An 18,731-nucleotide genomic window follows, 5' to 3' on the forward strand; every position below is an offset into this window, starting at 1 on the left:
TGAAATTCGATAAAAATGATCAAAATATCGATTTTTATATGTTTGGACAGTAGACATCATAAGCTTTGAAACAAAAATTATTTAAATTGGACCATTTTTTACCGAGATATTAGAATTTCAGTTAGGCCACGCCCCTTTGTTTACTCATGCAAGTGCTGAAGTCAGCAGTTGAAAGCAGACGGATTTTTAGTTTCGGTTTAAGCTAAAAGCTAATAATTGCAGATAATCTTTAAATTGTTTGATTTTAAAATTGCATTTGTCCTACAGAAGGCTGCAGCATATTGTCCTCGTTGATAGATTGATTTTGTTTAATGCTTTTATTTGGTTTAATAGACCTGTTATTGCCGTTATTTATCATTAAGTTCTCCAATATTTTCAAAACAACTTTTTTTCAAAGTTACTATTTTTGTTTTATCTTATTTTGCTTCTGTTACGTTATACTGATTGTTTCATTACGCTTCTCTTTGTTTTTGTTACATTTTTATTTAATTTTGTTATTCAATATTGCATTCAATTTCTTCTAAATGGAGAAAACGTGCTGCTTCTGAAAATGTTAAACTAAGATGGTACAAAATGATGGTTCACAAGATTCTTCTATTACTATGAGCTTTATTTCTATCAGCAACTTTTAGGAAATTTGGTAAAAAAAGAAATTAGTTGATACGATTAAGAAAGATGAATAGGTACAATTTGCTTGTGTACTTATTTGTTAACGCATTGCTGACCGGTCACGAGTTAACTCGTGTTTTCGTGACCAAGCGTTGGTGACCGGTCACGAGTCATAGCAATCATGTTAGCAGTGATCTCGTGGTGACTATTCTAAAAAGTGGGCGTAATTTCCTTACTTTTCAAGTTTTACTATTTAATACTACCAATTTATTATAACTTTTCGAGATCTTATACAATTGAAAACTCTTGAAGGAACAAACTCTTGAACACACGACCCACCCTAACCACTATCAGTGATAATTTAAAGGAAAAACTGTCATACAGAGAAGGAAAATTTTTACATGACTGGTGCCCCAAGAGCTATCAGCAACAGACTGCTAAGGAAGGATCTAGACATAGAAGAATTTAACTGCTTCACTGCCAAACTTAACTGTAAATTCTATAGCGACGCTAGAAGCTGTACGGCCTCGAACTTCAATCATTTGCTAGACATCAATTCAACAGACGACAACATTAAATATAGCCCAGTAACCGCATTCCTCATGTCAGATTGTATCATATCAAAATATTAAAAATAATATCACTAGTTTTTTTTTTTTTTTTTAACCAGTATAGGCTTATTTCTTCATGACTTATGAGCACAGAACAAACCAGTAAAAGATGAATCGGTTGGTGGCGCTGCGTGCCAAATACCGAGGTACTCTACATATCCAGCAATCAATACACACGAGACAGGGGTGAAAGCGAGACGGAAAAGAGGAAAGGCTGCTAGTAAAACCTTTCCAGTTATAGCTAGTTTTGGGGAGGAGTTTACTTATTCTTTTTTTAAATTTTTCAACAATATCTACTTTATCTTGGAAAAGAAGCAGTTTTATATATATGCCAGAATTATAAAAGAAATCTTGATAGTTACAGGTATTTCATTTTTTTCGAAAAAAATGCTGGAATGAAATGTTATACGTACCAGGTTTTTCTCTTTTCCGTCTTGCTATATAAGGGCTTTCACCAATGACACGAGATCAAATCGGATATAAAGGAATTTCAAGAAGAATACTGGACTGATTTTTGTGTAAGTTTAAATGACGATCACACTGCATTTTGGAAGGCCCTTAAGACCAAGCGTCGGCCATTTCAAAGTATGCCCCCCTCCCTCAATAGTCCCACCGTTACTGTTTTTCTCCCTAATGAGAAAGCAGAAGTTACTGTCGTTATGCAAGAAATACTAAAGAAGTAGCAGAAGCCATGGTAGACGCAAGGTTATACTCTGTGTCTGGCTAAGTAAAATTGAGATGATAAATCAATATAAAATGAAAACTGAGTAAGTGGGACAAGTTAAGTAAATATATAGGGGTGGATACTCCCGAGTCGGCGATCACATGTCGGCGATCCTTTCACCTCTCTGGGGGCAGGGCTAAAGAGAATACAAGGGCTAGTTCACTCCGCTCTTAGAGCTGAAGCTACGATTTCCCTCCTCATGACGTCACTGTGTCTACAGATCTCGGAGATCGCAAGCAAAGATATGATAACTTTGCATCTTTCTCTTGTAAAAATAAGTTAGACTTTTTCTGGTTATTAGCCTTCAAACTTTACGTAATTAACACATTATTTCCGTTCATAAACATAGTTCAAAAAAAACTTTCTTGGTTATTATATTAAAAAAATACCATTTTAAACTTATAAAAATGTTTTGCTAGTTGGTGAAAATGACACGATAAATACTTTATTTTAAAAAGTTCAGTTTTAACTTTAACTATTAAGAAAAATGAAGGCATATATCGACACTTTTTTTATCTACATATTCTTTTATAAAGATAAGTTAAGTTAAATTTAGAATCCCTGATTTTAAAATATGTCGTTAATAGCAATTTGTTCATACTTAATCATTAGGAAACATCAACCTTAAACGCTAATTACTGAAACAAAATAATAATTTAGGTTCATAATGACATCAGAAATTTTACAATTGTTTATAGACATTTAAATTTACGATGATATAATATATAGATATTTAAATTGAAGAGAATATAATTTTTAAAAAAAATCATAAATATTTAGAATAACTACATTAAAAAATATGTTATGAAATTAGGAGAATTTCAACTATATACTATATATTTTATTTATACTTTTTACTTACATTTTAATTTTCTTTGACTTTATCTATTTTTTAATTCTTTTCACCTGCCTTTCTTTATGAAGTAGCGAGGCGGTTTCTATTTAGATAATGAATTTTTATAAAAGTTCTTTACGACAGAATAAACGTATTGCGGTTTTATATTAACTGTGTCATTTCGGAATCCATTCTTTACATAGTTGTTCATTTACTTTAGGGAACACGCGAAAAATTATACTTTTTCCTTTTGTTTTTATATCAGAATTTTTGCAAGTTGCAATCGCGCAAACTGGCATTTCGATAATAGTTTTAAATTCTTGTAAATTCACTGCAAAAACTGAGGAAAGTCATTATAGAAAATAACAAATGTCTTAGAATATCTCGCAAAAAGAAATGATCCAATATTAGTTAGAGCTAGTTAGACCAAACGCTCCGTTCTTGAAGTAAAAGTGCGAGCTTTGCGCCAAAGTGACGTCACTAGAGTGACGTCGGAGGATCGGCGCGGCAAGAGATACTTCAAAGGAGTGAACCAGCCCTTCTATTCTCTTTAGCCCTGCTCTGGGGGTATCCATTGTAATAATAATGGGGGGGGGGGTTATTTACTTATAATGCTTTGAGAGGATGCAATCTGATAATAAAAACAAAGTAATAGGATTGTGCTGCATCATTTCTGGAAGTAGTTCCTAATTCAAAAGTTCATTAAAGCCTACTGGATCTGGGTTTTTGGCATTGCTGAAGAATGATATACTTAGTTTACTAATATACTCGCTGATGGTATTTAAGTTTAGATCATTTCTGATAGCATTACTTGGTAAATAGTATGGGGCACCTGCAATACGCCTCAGTAGCTTGTTTTGGGTTGTTTCTAGCTTTTTTAGTTGAGTCTTATTTATACATCCCCATGCATATGTTAATATAGGCCTTATACACATTGTGTAAAGGGTTTTTTGAGATTATGGGTAGTGGAGAACAGGAGTTAATAATTGGTCTTAGGCAACTATATGCAGCATGAGCCTTATTGATAACTTTCTTTATTTGTAGGTTCCAAGTTAGTTTGTTGTTGATAGTGAGGCCTTGGTAGTCTGCCTGGCTAACTATAGGGATGATTTTATCAAAGAGAATAACATTATTATTGATGCTTTTCTTATTCTTTTTCTTTTTTCTGCTGATCAGCATTAGGATTTAGGATCAGCATTAATCAGGATTATATTGTCCGCACACCAAGTCTCTTTGTTTGGCATAATATTGTTCATATTTTTAACAGCTTGGTTTGCATTTAGAGATCTAATTGCTATAGCCGTGTCGTCGGCGTAGTAAGCTATCATTTGGTTAATTTTGTTATTGCAGGAGGGAAAATCATTCGTATAGATGAAAAACAGGATCAGGCCTAATATACTTCCCTGCGGTACACCCGCATGTATATTCTTTTTAGTAGAAAGTTGATTATTCAGTCTTATTTGAAAAGTCTTATTTGCTGAGGTAAGAGTCTGTAATTTTAATGATATTGTAAGGTAGATTGTGGTTGATAAGTTTGGTTATTAGAGCTTTATGCCAGACGCGGTCAAAAGCTTTTTCCACGTCTAGCGTAAGCAGGACTGTAGGACTGTTTCTTGAAGATGCCGTCGCTTATAAAATCAATTAAGCGTATCAGCTGCTTAGTGGTGGATAGTTGTTTCCGAAATCCATATTGTTCTTTCGGTAGAAAGGTTAGTAATGGCTCAAGTCTGGTAAGAATAATTCTTTCTAGAATTTTTCCCAGATTGGGCAGCAGGCTGATAGGACGGAAGTTCTCCGGATGTCTTGAATCTTCGCCCGGTTTCGGAAACAAGATGATAATAGCATTTTTCCAATTTCTGGGGAAATAATTCATGTTGAGGCAAGCGTTAAAGATGTTAATGATATCATGGAATTTATTGAAAGGTAGTTGTTTAATCATTTGATTATTAATATTATCTTCGCCTGGTGATTTTATATTATTTAGTTTTTTAATGATATTGTTAAGTTCCTCTTGATTAACATTATCTATAGGATTGTGGCTGTTGTTGTTAATAAAGTAATTTTCATAAATTGAGTTGATCTTCTCATCAGCATTGTTATTACTGGGGAACGTATTTAATGAGAATTGTTTCTCTATAATATCAGCAAATATTTTAATCTTATCATCGTCACTATATATATTTTTATTATTGAAAATAATAGGTTTGCTTATAACTTTGATAGCTTTAAACGACTTTTCCAGATAGTCTGGTCTGTGATGATTAAGTTCGCAACTTTATCATGCCAGCTATTGTTTCGATAGTTAGTACAAAGTTCCTTGATTTCCTTAATAAGTTTATTAAGTTCTCTTTTATCATCGGGACTTCTATACTTTTGCCATTGTTTTCTTACATAGTTTTTATAATGAATCTTATCTTTAATTTCTCTTGGGAGCTTTTGATAATTATCAGCATCTTTCATAACTGTAGTGGCATCATTTGAAGCATTTTGGATTTCATTAGTTAGCTGTGTAATATTATTTTCTACACCAGTCTCATTATTTGGTGGGGGGTATTCGCTCTGTTCTGTAAGTATATTGTAGAAGAGGTTCCAGTTTATTTTCTTTGCACTAGTGGAGTTTTCCATTTGTTGCGTGCCTAGGACGGCAATGACTGGTATATGGTCGCAGGATAATTCAGTACTACTAGAATTTCACTACTACTAGAATTTGATATTTTACAGAGCGGAGCAAATATGCACCTCTGCAATTGGTATGGCTTACCCTCAGTTTATTGATGAATAATATGGATTTAGTTGCTATTGGTAGTTTAAATCATAATAAATTAAATTTATAAATCCATTAACTAAAAAAGTTTTTTCTCTTCTCATTCAAAAATTTATCAGCAATTGATTTTGTAAATTAGAGAGACTTTAATGATAAATAACTGTTTATCTTAGATCTAAATAACTGTACATTTGAAAAATTATTGTTTGGAAGTGAATCGTGTTGTGAAGATTTCACTCTTAAGACATTGGAGTTCCATGCTGCCTATCACAAATATATTATTTTAATGCTAAATAACTTATTATTTAATATTAATATATTTAACATTTATTGATAAATATATATGTTATGTCGAGGATTAGCTTCAAAGTATTCTAGGGGAGTTACATTTAAAGCTTTTATTAAGGAAACCATACAAGACAACACAAAATAATCATCTTCTCCCCGTTGCGGTCCCGAGAGTGAATGTGTGAGGAGAGTCTGCTTTACTACAGATGGCGCTGCACTGGCGTATGCAACGTGTAAATTATATTATTTTGACCTAAACTAATACAAAATAGTTAAATAAGTATGATAAAACACGATAAATTTGCCTCAAAGGGTTAATAAACGTTAGACAACTTGCTACATGGTATTACAAAAAACTGAAAATGAAACAATAATCTGTATTTCTTTTTCTTTCTCTTTTTATTTAAAAAATTAAACACAAACATTTTAAATAACTTCATTTATCACTTTTATTTACACGAAATAAATCTTTTTTTTTCTGTACTGCTTATTTTTCCTTCATAAACCATCCTTTATACAGAAAATAGTTCTAATACTAAAGATTAAGATTATAGTGAGTTATATTTACAAAAAGAAGTATGTATAGTGTTATTTTTTAAATTTTCTTGAATATGCCCGCTTCTCACAGGAGAAACTATGAAGCAGTGTGTATTCTCAATTTTACAATGTTGAATCCGCACTTGGATTAATTTTCTCCAAAGCCAAAGGTAGTTCGGTAAAACTGAGGAACACAGAGTATTTCTTGTATTCCAAAGGCACCTGGAAAAAAAACATAAATACATTTTTGTGTTTTGCGATATCTCTAGTTTTTATTCAGTAAATTTCATTTCATTCATTCAGAAAAAATATTCTATTAAGATTTCACCATCTAACACATTGCAAGCGGGTCTAGTAAAAATAAAGTTTTGAAATTTCTGCAGTCATCCCCTTAAACCATTAAGATTTGAGTCCTAGAACGTGAAGATCGGATCACTGGCGAATGCTATTCAGAATGGTCTGTTTTTTTTGTTTTTCACACTGTACTTTATTTTTTGGTGGATATAAAAAAGCATTGATCACTTAATTCACAAGTATTTGAAAATTTCCTAGCATTTCTTAAATTACTGACGCGAAAAGCATGGAGAGAAAACCATACTGATTAAAAAAGCATAGCATGAAGCTAAAAGAGCAAATTCATAAAAAGTGCTTTAGAATAAAAAATAATTTCATAAAAACATGAATTAAAACTTCTTAATACCTCCTCATGCTTTTCAATATTATGCTTTGAATATTGGTGAAAACAAAGTACTCCAGTTAAGTTTGTTGACTACATTTCGAGAGTAGTTTGTAGTCCCTATATTTAAAAAAAAGTAATTTTAGTTAACTACTATTGCAATAAAGTAGTGGTAGTTTTTTACCGACCACTGGTACCCAAACTCATTACCTCTATCTTGTATAATCATTTTCTTCTAACTAAACATTTCGTCCACTGTTTAGTAAACACAATTATTTAAACGACACTGATTTGGAATAGATTTCCTTATTTGGAGTATACAACTGAAACAGAATATGAAATCTAATATTAAAATATTCTGTTATCGATATCTACGATTCTGCTATCGATATTCTGCTATCGTTGCTACATAAATTGCCTCAAGACGTTTCTACTTGTGGCCCCACTGTTTAAGCTTCTGAATTATTTAAGAAAATGTCTTATCCAATATTTATTATTAACTCATCAATAACAGGAAACATAAAGTGGTCTGTACAAAAAATTATCCATACACATGCTGGTAAATAAAAAGTAGTTTTTTTTATTAATTTGTCTTACACATTACCTAAAAAAAACAATACCAAAAAAAAAGCATGATTTGGGCTACCTATAACGTACAAAATTCTTACTTTTGTTGTTGAATGAGTTTTAAATCTGTAATGATGTAATATATTAGCCATGCATAACTTGATCTCCAACAAAGCAAATCTCATTCCCAAACAATTCCGTGGGCCCTCGCCAAATGGTAAATATGTATATTGTGGATGTTTAACCTTAGATGAATCCATGAACCTAGAAGCGAATAATTAAATCAAATAAATACTAAAAAAACAGAAAGTGTATCATTATAAATAATATTTTTTGAAGCTTTTGTCGAAGAAAATAAAGAAGATGCATTTTAATTGCCTCACACTCGAAAGAAAGCTATAATTCTAAACTAAATACACACCATCTCGCAGAAAAGAATTACTTAGGTTTTAGACCGGACAAAAAGTTTATAATTTTTTTAAGATATTAAACATCATAGTTGGCCAGACAGCCCAATGAGAGCCAATGCCTTCCTCTGAAGATTTCTCCAAGACGACTTCCGATTTATCTTTGATCCCCAATTTTTTTCATTAATTGCAAGAAAATCAGACTCCACTGAGTCAACCCATCTCAACCCCGGTCTTCCCCGCTTTCTTTTTCCAGTGGGTCTTAAAAGCAGTATCTTTTTTATTGTGGTCTCGCCGCTCATTCGAATCACGTGGGCGATCCAATTCATTCTATTTATTTTTATGTATTTAATAATATCAGGTTGTTAATAAATCTTGTACAAAGTTAAATCTCCTTCTCCAGTTATTGTTTTCATTTACACCACCAAGTATACCCCACAAAATCTTTCTCTCAAAAATTGCGATACAATTTACAATTTATAAGAATTTATTTCAAGATAGGGGTCTGGGACTCTGTTTCTTGAGAATAACATATATTTTGTTTTATCTACATTTATGACCAAGCCCATTTGCCTTGCAGCCAACTCAAGGGCAAGAAATGCCTCTTTCAATGCAGTAAGGTAACGAGCAATTATATCTACTTTAATATATTAAATTTATGTTAAAAATGTCCAATTTTGCCGAAGTTTTTTCATTAGAGAAAAATCATTGTAATCAATAAATAATTCTCAATTTTTGTAATTTTTTATTCGCAAGAGAGAGATTTTTTTCAAATATAAAAAATTGGAAAGAGAAAAAAAAAACGCTTTTTATTTTTAGAAAATTGTGGCTTCTTTTCATCGTGACACTCTGCGACAATTTTGTAATTAGCATATAGAAAGTGAAAAAAAAATCCTTATAATCAATAAACTATTTACTCAAAAAATTCTTAAGATAGCCAAAACTTAATAAGTTCTTAAAGTAGTCAAAACTTAATCAAAAAGTGATTAAAATAGTCAAAACTTAGCCTAAAAATTGTGAATAATTGCTGCAAAACTCACAACAGCTGAAAACCGTTATTTCCTATGTCGACACAGACTAAAAAAATGACCTTTAGATCAAAGTGAAAATATTGTTTGTGCAGTAATATTCAATTATCTTAGGGAAAGAAACTGACTTCGTTTTACATAAATATTGAAATGCCATTGTTATTGGAACAATTACGAAGCGGAAGTAAAAAAAAATTGAATAATAACTGGAAATTCAAATTTATGAGGTAAAATTTTTACTAGTGAAGTAAAACTTTAAATATACTTCAAAAATGTGACCAACAAATTCAAAGAGATAATAAAAGGTATCAAGAGCACGAAATTATTTCATGGTTAAAAACCGCGTTAAAAGAATGAAATTCGCTAAAAAAAGGAAAGGAAAAAAGGCTGTTTTTAAATTTAGAGGAAGCGAAAAATCAGCAGAGATTTTTCGTAAATTAATTAACCTTTTCGTTAAGCCAGTCCATTTCTTTGAGGTGATGACATTGAATGGTACACCCTGGTGTGAAGTATGTATGCGTGTTGCTAAACTGATGTTCGGATTTTCTTATTTACGTGTTACATGACAATATGTTTGGAGATCTTACAAGCATTGTAAATAGAGCCACGTTGGCTCAGGAGATACTATCGCCTCCCAATGAGGTGGCCAAGGTTCGAATCCCACAGGTAGCTGGGTGAGACGAATTCTACTTCCGGCTCGCATCGACCATAGTGAAGTAAAAAATTAGTGATAAACGTATCATGGGTTGGAATCCTCTTGCCATCGGTCTAACCTTCGTGTTTTTCTTCTTCATGTAACGTAAATGCGAGTCAGTTGAATCAAAAAAGTCCTATACGAAACTTGTCCCAATGCTTGATCCTGGAGATTCTTTATCCTCTGGGCTGAGTTCAAAATTACAAGGCTATGCAGTTCAACATAGTATTAAACTTAGAATTGGGTCAGCTGTTCAACGCTGGTTATACAATAAAATAAATAACATATTATAAATACAGGGATGTCAACAGCTCCTCTTTCTGGAATAGTTCTAATAAAGTGGTAGCAAATTATGTAATAAAATCCGGTAAAGAAGGATAGTTACGCCTTTTTTTTTAAGAGAATAACCAGTTCATTGATGCTTTGACGTTGCATTTCATATGTTACTTATAATTTTTGATATTTAGTGGTGAAACAATTACTTAAAATGAAAAATTCTAAAGTAAAAGTAACTTAAATTATGCTACCACTAGAAAATACTATTTTACAAAGAGGAACAAATTGGCATCTCTGTAAATAGAATTACAATCAACTTACAAAACGTGTTAGGCTTATTCAAGATATACTTTAAACGGTATTAACTCAGTATATATCAATGGAATACCAGATAATGGCAGTAAATACAGCCAATATTAGCTAATAATATATATTATTCTATAACCGTCGATGAACCGCTGACCCAATTTTTGAGTTTAAGACTACTAATGTTCTTCTCCGTAGCCTTTTAATTTTGAACCTAATCCAAAGGAGAAGGGAACTCCTGGATCAAGTATTGGGGAACATTGGCCTTCGTGGAGGACGTTTTGATGGAAATAACAGGCATTTGAGTTGCATGGTGGGAAAACCACGAAAACCTCCCAATGTCAGCCTGAAGGCAAGGGGACTCAGACCCATGATCCGTCTATCATTGAGGATATTTTACTGCAGCACTGTTGTCGGTGAGCGCAGGGTTCTGAATTCCTGTCGATTTGCCATCACTGGGATTCAAACCCGTTTCACCTCATAGGAATGAGTACGCTCTAAATAGCCAAAAGTTGCCAATGGCAGGGACATTTAAATACGGCTCTCGTACACGTAGGGCACCTCGTGAATACCGTAAAATACGGCGCTTGTACATATCATGAGCATCACGTATAGGCTGACTAAATTTAAATACTCCACTCGTTGAAACATAGCATCGCGTGGATGCCGGCTAAATACGGCACTAGAACATACAGAGTATCACGTGACATCATTGGGCTTGGAGCCACTTTTGTAATAATTAACCAAACAAATATTTTTATTGTTAGCAAGTCTTGATATTTCTTGCAGTTGTTTTCCAGAGTGACGTTGAAATTTGTATAAGTTTTTCGCAATTTCATAATCTGGTTTAGGACTCAAAATTCTGAAACAAGTTCCCGTCTTCTTGATGCATTTTACCCCTCTGACTCTATAGGTTGAGTTTTTAAACAATCGGTACATCGTTGGGATCGATTATAATTCCGCTAATAACGAATGATCTTTCTTTCCAAAAAGAGTAAAAACCAAGTAGTTTTTTACCACAATTTTAATCTTTCCTATTATCAAAGAAACTTAACACTTTTATGAAACAAATTTCCTTTTTTTACTGTATTAACTCGTTTCGAATCTTGACTTGTTACCTCTCTAGAAGATTTAGAGCTAGAATAAGCCAGACAAAACTGATTTAAACTAATTTTTTTTGGTTTTGGAATTTCCGAAATATTTTAAAATTACGAGGATGCCATTTTGTTTTGTTTTGTGGAAATACTTGTTGGTTATTGGGTGAGTAAATTTCGTTTAAAGTTCTATTGCCCACCGAAACTTTTAAATAGTTCCAGTTTTCATATAATATGCTGAGTGAAATAGGTTACATTAATATATATTCGAATGCTTCTTTTTTTCTTCTTAAAAAAAACTATATCGATTATAAACAGAAATAAACTACAATATCTACAATTCAGAATCTACTACAATATCTTTAATTCATCACTACATCAACATAACTCCAGGCTGCACCTAGTTTTAATTAATTTCTATCAAATTGCAGAAAAAATATAGTCAAAAGTGCCATGGGTATTAGTAAAAAATGGAACTGTATAGTTTGTCTAAAATAGCAACTTCCCCAGACATTCGTCTGGACCTGCGGCGGTGACTATGGTAGCGAGGTATGACTATTTCAATTTGGGGTGCGGGGTCACAGTTTTGGAGTGGTTTCCGCTCGGATTGGCGAGAGAATCTCTTTCTTCGGTCTATTGTGTCAGTCCTAGTGCGAAGCTACCCTCCCTAAAATGAGACATTCTTGTTTCCATAGCACCAGACAGTCTCAGAATTTGTGGCGCGAGGAGTTCTTAGCTTAGACAAACTATAGTTATTCTACGATTTCATTCTTCGATCTGCTTTAGTCCAACACTTCTCAAAATAATTCAAACGCACACTTAAAGATCTGAAAATTATATCGATATATAATAAAGTTAAATCAAAACTTCTAAAAAACTAGGATACCTTTTTTATGATTTTAAGTATTTAATGACGTCATACTTCCATAACCGTAAAACAGAAGTTCTAGCATATCACAATATTCTAAGACAAAGATAAATAAGAAGTGTTTTAAAATTTCTTATACCCATGTCTTTCATGAACTTCTTTGAGTAATTTTAATGCCGTGGGGGACCAACAGGTAAAAAAAGAATAAAGTTACAGTTGAACTATTTTTTTAAAATATTTTTTTATGCAGGAAAAGGAATAAAAAAATCAGTTTGAGGAAATACCTTACTTATTCTGTTCTTCTTGCATTATATACAACATTTCCCTGGTTGTTGAACTCACACATTTACCAGAATTTTCAAAGGGTTGCTGCTTTTCACGAGGGCTGAGAAAAAGCTGACGCTACAAGCCTGAAATAAGGTGGGTCAAATTTAGATCATTCCTGATGTTAAGCAGGACCTTGAAAAGACAGGCGATAAGTAAGCACGTGTGGCATAGATTCAATTATCCCGGGCCTGAATTCAGGCCTGATTTGAAGTTTTCTTCGCCCGTCAGTGCTTGTCTGAAAGAAGGCTACGATAATCGGAGATTTTTGTTCCTCTTGTGACGTCACGAACCTGATGTCAGGCCTTGTGTAAATGAGGAGTAAGGGTATTAAATCCTGTTGCCTTAGAACATCGATTTATTCTTGCTTTCAGCCTGCAAAGAAGCAACTTACTTCATTTTAAATTCGTCTGCGTTTAATATGTTCCTTTTTTTATAACAATTAAAATATTTCAATCAACTATTGTCTTATCTTTCATGTTTGCAGAAGAACAATGTTTAGACTATTTTTAACTCTAACTGCTTATTTCAAAAAGAAAATCATCACAAATTTCACATCTAAAATAAAACATACCTTTCGGGATTAAAAGTTTCAGGCTCAGGAAAAAACTCGGCATCGTAATGCATTGCTTACAGTGGAATAAGCACAGGTATGCCTTTTGTTAAAACTATACCTGTATCACCTAACTTGTAATCTGATGTCGTTATTCGTGCTGTCCTGAAAAAGAAGGATAATTAAATAAAACAAATAAAACAGAAAGATTAAATTAACTTCATTTCAAATTTTAAAAGTTTTTGATTGGGAAACCAAACGGTTTGAAAAGTATGAACGCACTCTGAACCAATTTTTCACGCTTAAACTAGTGTTTTTAAAATATTTTTTTTTAATTGAAAGTGTTTGTAAATTTTATGGTTAACTATTTAATTTTGATTTCATGAACTATATTTACAATAACTGAAACAACAAAAATATGTTATCAATTTCAATAATTTTCACTCATTAAAATATTCACTTGGCTTCAAGATATCGCCTTCAGTGTGAACATGGCTTATAGCAATATTTAACTGAAATAGAGTCATTATCATCAAACGAAATAAAAATTATGGGATTGATGGTTATAATAAAATGATGGTTATTAATATAGTTAATATAAATTGATGCCCGGTATGCTGCAAGCCACGTCTGAATGGGTTATGAAGTATAACATACCTGAATATCTTGAGGTGCGTTTCTAAAAAGCAGGAGAAATCAAACAATAAGCTTAACCTAATTGCACTTTCGCTGTCCAGGATGGAGAGAGATTACTAATTCTTGCAAAACGGTACCTCACAAAAAAATTACAGATACCTAACCATTTCCTTCCTAGTTTGTTTCCAGAGAGATAAAATTTACATGAAAAAAACCTAGATTTATTTCTAATAATTAATGATAATTTTTCAGTCATCTCTTGGAGCTTTTATTAATTATATTTTTCATACTTTTTTCATAATAAATGTTTTTTTCATGACTTTTTTCATAGTAAATTTTTAAGTCAGAATAAATGAAAAATATTATATTTAGCATTTTAATAATTAATGGTTAGGAGATACAGCATGAAACATCAGTGCCCTTTTCAAATTTGCAGTTATTCAGCATTGAAATTATTATATATATTTTTTTTAAATTTTTAATAGCTCTCTTTAGCTATTGAAACGCACTGAGCTCAACCTTCAGGTCCAATTATAATTATTTATACACTTTACCTCTTTGGAGCGGGCGAGTCATGAATGTATTCATACAGAATAAGAATCAGGGTGATAAAAATTTAAAAGTCATAGCTTAAGTTTGTGCATGACTAAATCGACTGACTTATCTTTTGCTTTCACTTCAAATCTAACACATCATAATATAATAGATAAAGCAAATACAGCAACAAAAATAATCCAACCACTCATCTACAACCAGAGCGCATCATTAAAACTAAGAAAACTGATATATACTTCGATGATTAGACCAATTCTCTCGTATGCCTCACCTGCATGGACAACCATACCAGAATTCCTCATGAAAAAGCTCAACCGATGCCAGAACAAGATACTAAGAAAAATCACCTGTGCAAGATAGTTCATCAGAAATACAAATATTCATAAAGACCTCAAGATCCCTACCGTATCACAATATATTCACAAATTAAATGGCCAAAAAATGCAATACAGCTAACTTCAACCAAATATTCAATTTTGATAACTACTTAAAAAAAATCAGACTAATAGCCGCTCACTTTACATCCGACGCCTAATATCACAATCATCAAAATAAACAAGAGCCTCAACTCACAGATCCACCTATAGCATCAGATTCAACAACAACAATATTGAAAGATCTATCAAGCGTTTCCCCACGTAGAACATCAACCTGCATCCAGTTCTATAGCCACACATAGTTTAAAGCAAGTTGCTTTGTTTTATTTTCTTTATTTCTATTTATTCAAGCAAAGTGCTTGTGACTCCCCGTCATAGCTACCACACTGTCTGCTGACCACAAAGAACTCACACAATTCTAAATAACTCACAGTGGATGGGATAGGGGCTGCTTCGCGGCTCAGGTGCCCAGCTAGCATAACTAAAGAAGAAGTTTGTTATTTTCAGTCATTTAATATCATGGACCGGACATGATATGAGATTTGCTTAATTTTACAGTATAAATAAGAATAACAACGTTTCCTAGGTGTATTAATCTGTTTCGCGAAGCAATCCAGGCCCAAAGAAACACGCTATAAAGACAGGAAAATTAAAAAAGAGAAAAATACTCGCGTTTAACACTTTCACGCCGGGGTGACCCACCGGTGGGTCATGCTAGATTGTCTCATCGGGCGGCGCACCGGAGTTAAAAATGGTAACTAATAAATTTTATTTTTTAGTTTTTTTTCCCTGGAATAATTAAAATCCACAACTACCAATTGTTTTTAACGGATGCAATTTTTATATTGAATTGCTTCTTTGCCGTTGAAAATTTTCATACAGTGAATTGTTATTGTTGAGAATAGATGAACTCCTCCCGAATATTATCTAATATTGAAATAGTTCTTCTACCAGTATTTTCTCTTTTCTTCCGCTTTCAGGCGCAACATCCGGCGTGAACGCGTTAAGTAGACCTCTAATGTCTAGAATTATACATCGATCAATCTAGAATACAGCTCGGGATATCTAAATATTAGAGATAATGTAGACATTGATATATTGTGGTGATATAAGATACCCAGATTTACAAAATTCAAAATCTCTAATATCCCCATAATATATTAATAGTATAGTACAAAAATATTTTCGATTCTTAAATTAATTTTTCTAATTGAATGTGGTGGAGTTGTGAATAGCTTGCTTTTATAATATAAATAATTATAACAATAAGTATCATAGATTCTTTATTTTTTTGTAAAACAATTTAACAATCGAGGCTCTAAAAAAATCCAGGTCCTAAAGTATAATGCGATGTGAACTAAAAAATTAAAAAAAGAAAAAGTACTCACATTAAGCCAGGTGGATACATTCTCAAAGTTTCTGATACGACCGCGTCCATAAGTTTCATGTCTCTCACTGCATCGTAACCAACTTCACCCTGGAAACGTAGAACCTAAAAATTTAATTTTTTGTTTAATGGCCCATTATAAAACAATGAAAAGCTTCTTTTCCGCCATTCTTAAACAGCAAGACCTCAGTAATCCGAAATAATTGAGACAGCACTCTCATCGGTTAATCGAACTATTCAGGTATAGGTTATGGATTATTAACGTAGGTATTTGATTGATTTTTCATAATAAACTCCGAAAATTGATATTTTTTAATTAAATATAACTTCGTAATAATTGCCTATTCTTTCGAGTAAGTATAAATATATATTATTTTAAAATTAATTTGTCTTAATGTGCTAAATAATTTTTAGCTCTTTTTTTGTTTAAACCCTTTGTACAAATGGAATCTAGTCTGAAGCTTTAGCTGATTTTTTTAAATACAATTTCCTTTATTATTATTCTATTTCAAACTTCGTAAATCTATATCCCTATTCAGCATGTTATCATTTTCTCTCTCAGATATCATAACTTGCTTCCTTTTAGTAGAAGTAAAGGCCATGATGTTGAAACAAAACTATACTTAAATTAATAACAAAAATGGATTAATTCTTTGCGGTCAGATAATATTAAGAGTGTTTTTGTGATTTTGAAGGTTTCATGCACAGTTGAAATAAAAGCTCATATTACTGGGACTGATTAAAGAGCTAATCCTCCCTTTCCTACACAGTGCACTCAGTTTAGTAACACTTATAACAAAAATATTGCAAACCACTAAAAATGTAAGACTATTAATTTCTAAACATCCACCGTTTCAAAGCAACCTCTGTTTCTTAAGCAGCATAAAGGTCAAGTATATCTCTTTACCAGACGACCCAGAGATCCATCAGATTTTTGAATTAGCGGCAAAATCTATACTGTAAAATGTATTCCTTTCTTTTTTAAAGAATTATTATTAAATTTTTCATGATCACCGAAAGGGCATAGAAACTTCTAGTATCTATAGAAGTTCGATGCATGCTAAATGAAAATAATCAAAATTGAAAAGGTTGTGAAATCAGAAAAATTTCAAACAGCTTTTATGAGTAGTTTGTTATCACTGTGGGGGACATTTGGGAACACTCTCTTATTTATAATTCACACGATATGATACAGATTAATACTTTATGATACATAACTTTATGATACAGATTAACACTTCGCATCTTCTGACAAAAAAAAAACATTTTTCCCACACTTGGCATTGTTTTAAGATGTACTCACGTGCTTCTTGTACGCTTCATCCACTTCAGCAATTAATTTATCTTGCCATTGTTGGTTTGTTGCCAATGCATACGCCATGTAAGCGATCGTTGAAGCAGTAGTTTCGTATCCAACAAAATAAAATAGAATGCATTGAGCCACGAGTTCATCTTCTGACAGCCCTAAAAAGAAGTTGTAAACTTTTAAAAAAAAATAGTACTACTACTTCATGCATACTGTTCAACATCTGCGGAATTTCCACAGTTCCAGAAAATTAATGTACCTGTGGTAGCTAGGATGGGGTATAAAGGATTTGTAAATTAGATTTAAAAGAATTTGGTCATCAGTACATATAAATTAGTCTAGTTAGTTATGTAAGAGGTCAAAAGGACAAATGAAGCCTTGGTAGACAATAAAAAAAATCAATTTGTTTCAACATTTATACTTTAGTTCACTACAATTACATAAAATACCTATGCTGTAACTTCATATATTACAGTAGATTTAAATCAAAATTGAAATAAAGTAAAATGCTTGACACATTAATGTGTTTGATTGCTTGACACATTAATATATCCTAGGAGTCAAATGTTTACCGAAACATTGTCACTCAACTTAATAGTGTGGCAGATATTTTAATGAATTTAACATTGCTCGAACCCGTCCGCCCGTCCTCGGCGGTCAAAAATTCCCCGCGGACGACAAATTTCTCGAATCCAGCGTCCGCGCGGACTGCCATTTTCCCGTTAATGTTCGTGACATAATATTTCGTGACATAACATCTTCAATTTTTGTTATCTTACAAGAGTCTAGCGCCTCACTTCTAAAATGACCCTCTAATCTCGAAATACAGCAACATGCTGCGCATGGTGGGATTGATGTTTTCTCTGTCTGGTAGTACTGCAGCGGTTGAAAGGGGCTTTTCAGCAATGAACTTATAAAAAAAACACATTACTTACTGGTCTTAAATTTCTGAGTTTTTTCGAGCCCTGGAATTTAAATTTTATTTATCGCGCGCGAACTTCTGATTAATTTTTAGTTAACGCGTGTGTTTTTGAGCCAATTATTGAAAAAGTACATGTATTCGAAAAATAAATAAATCACAATAATTTTTAAGCTCAGTTGAAAACTTAATTAAGAAACTATGCAAGTAAATTCTGTGGACAGTATATGAAAAGCTTAGTGGATGAATCAGGTAAGTGACATTTTCAGGAGAATTTATTTATCGTCGAAAATAACGTAAAGTAGTCACTTCAATATAAGTATGATTAATGCAACAGAATTGGTTTTGCTTTTACTTTAATTTTCGATTTCAAATTATGCAGTTGGAAAT

At 32.4% G+C, this 18,731-nt stretch overlaps 1 protein-coding gene across 1 annotated transcript in view; it reads right to left on the reverse strand.

Moving 5' to 3' along the window:
• Window positions 1-7,736: 7,736 nt before the first annotated feature.
• The window catches only part of LOC107443935 (cytochrome P450 3A9), a 102,765-nt gene continuing 91,770 nt past the window's right edge, over window positions 7,737-18,731 (reverse strand). The window contains exons 10-13 of the transcript XR_011637637.1: window positions 17,420-17,580; window positions 16,118-16,206; window positions 13,183-13,326; window positions 7,737-7,875 (exon numbers count right to left, since the gene is read on the reverse strand). The gene's annotated coding sequence lies outside the window, so the exon portion shown is untranslated. The remainder of the gene's footprint in view (window positions 7,876-13,182; window positions 13,327-16,117; window positions 16,207-17,419; window positions 17,581-18,731) is intronic.

The sequence above is a fragment of the Parasteatoda tepidariorum genome, chromosome 9 (genome assembly GCF_043381705.1).
Source record: "Parasteatoda tepidariorum isolate YZ-2023 chromosome 9, CAS_Ptep_4.0, whole genome shotgun sequence".
NCBI lineage: Eukaryota > Metazoa > Arthropoda > Arachnida > Araneae > Theridiidae > Parasteatoda > Parasteatoda tepidariorum.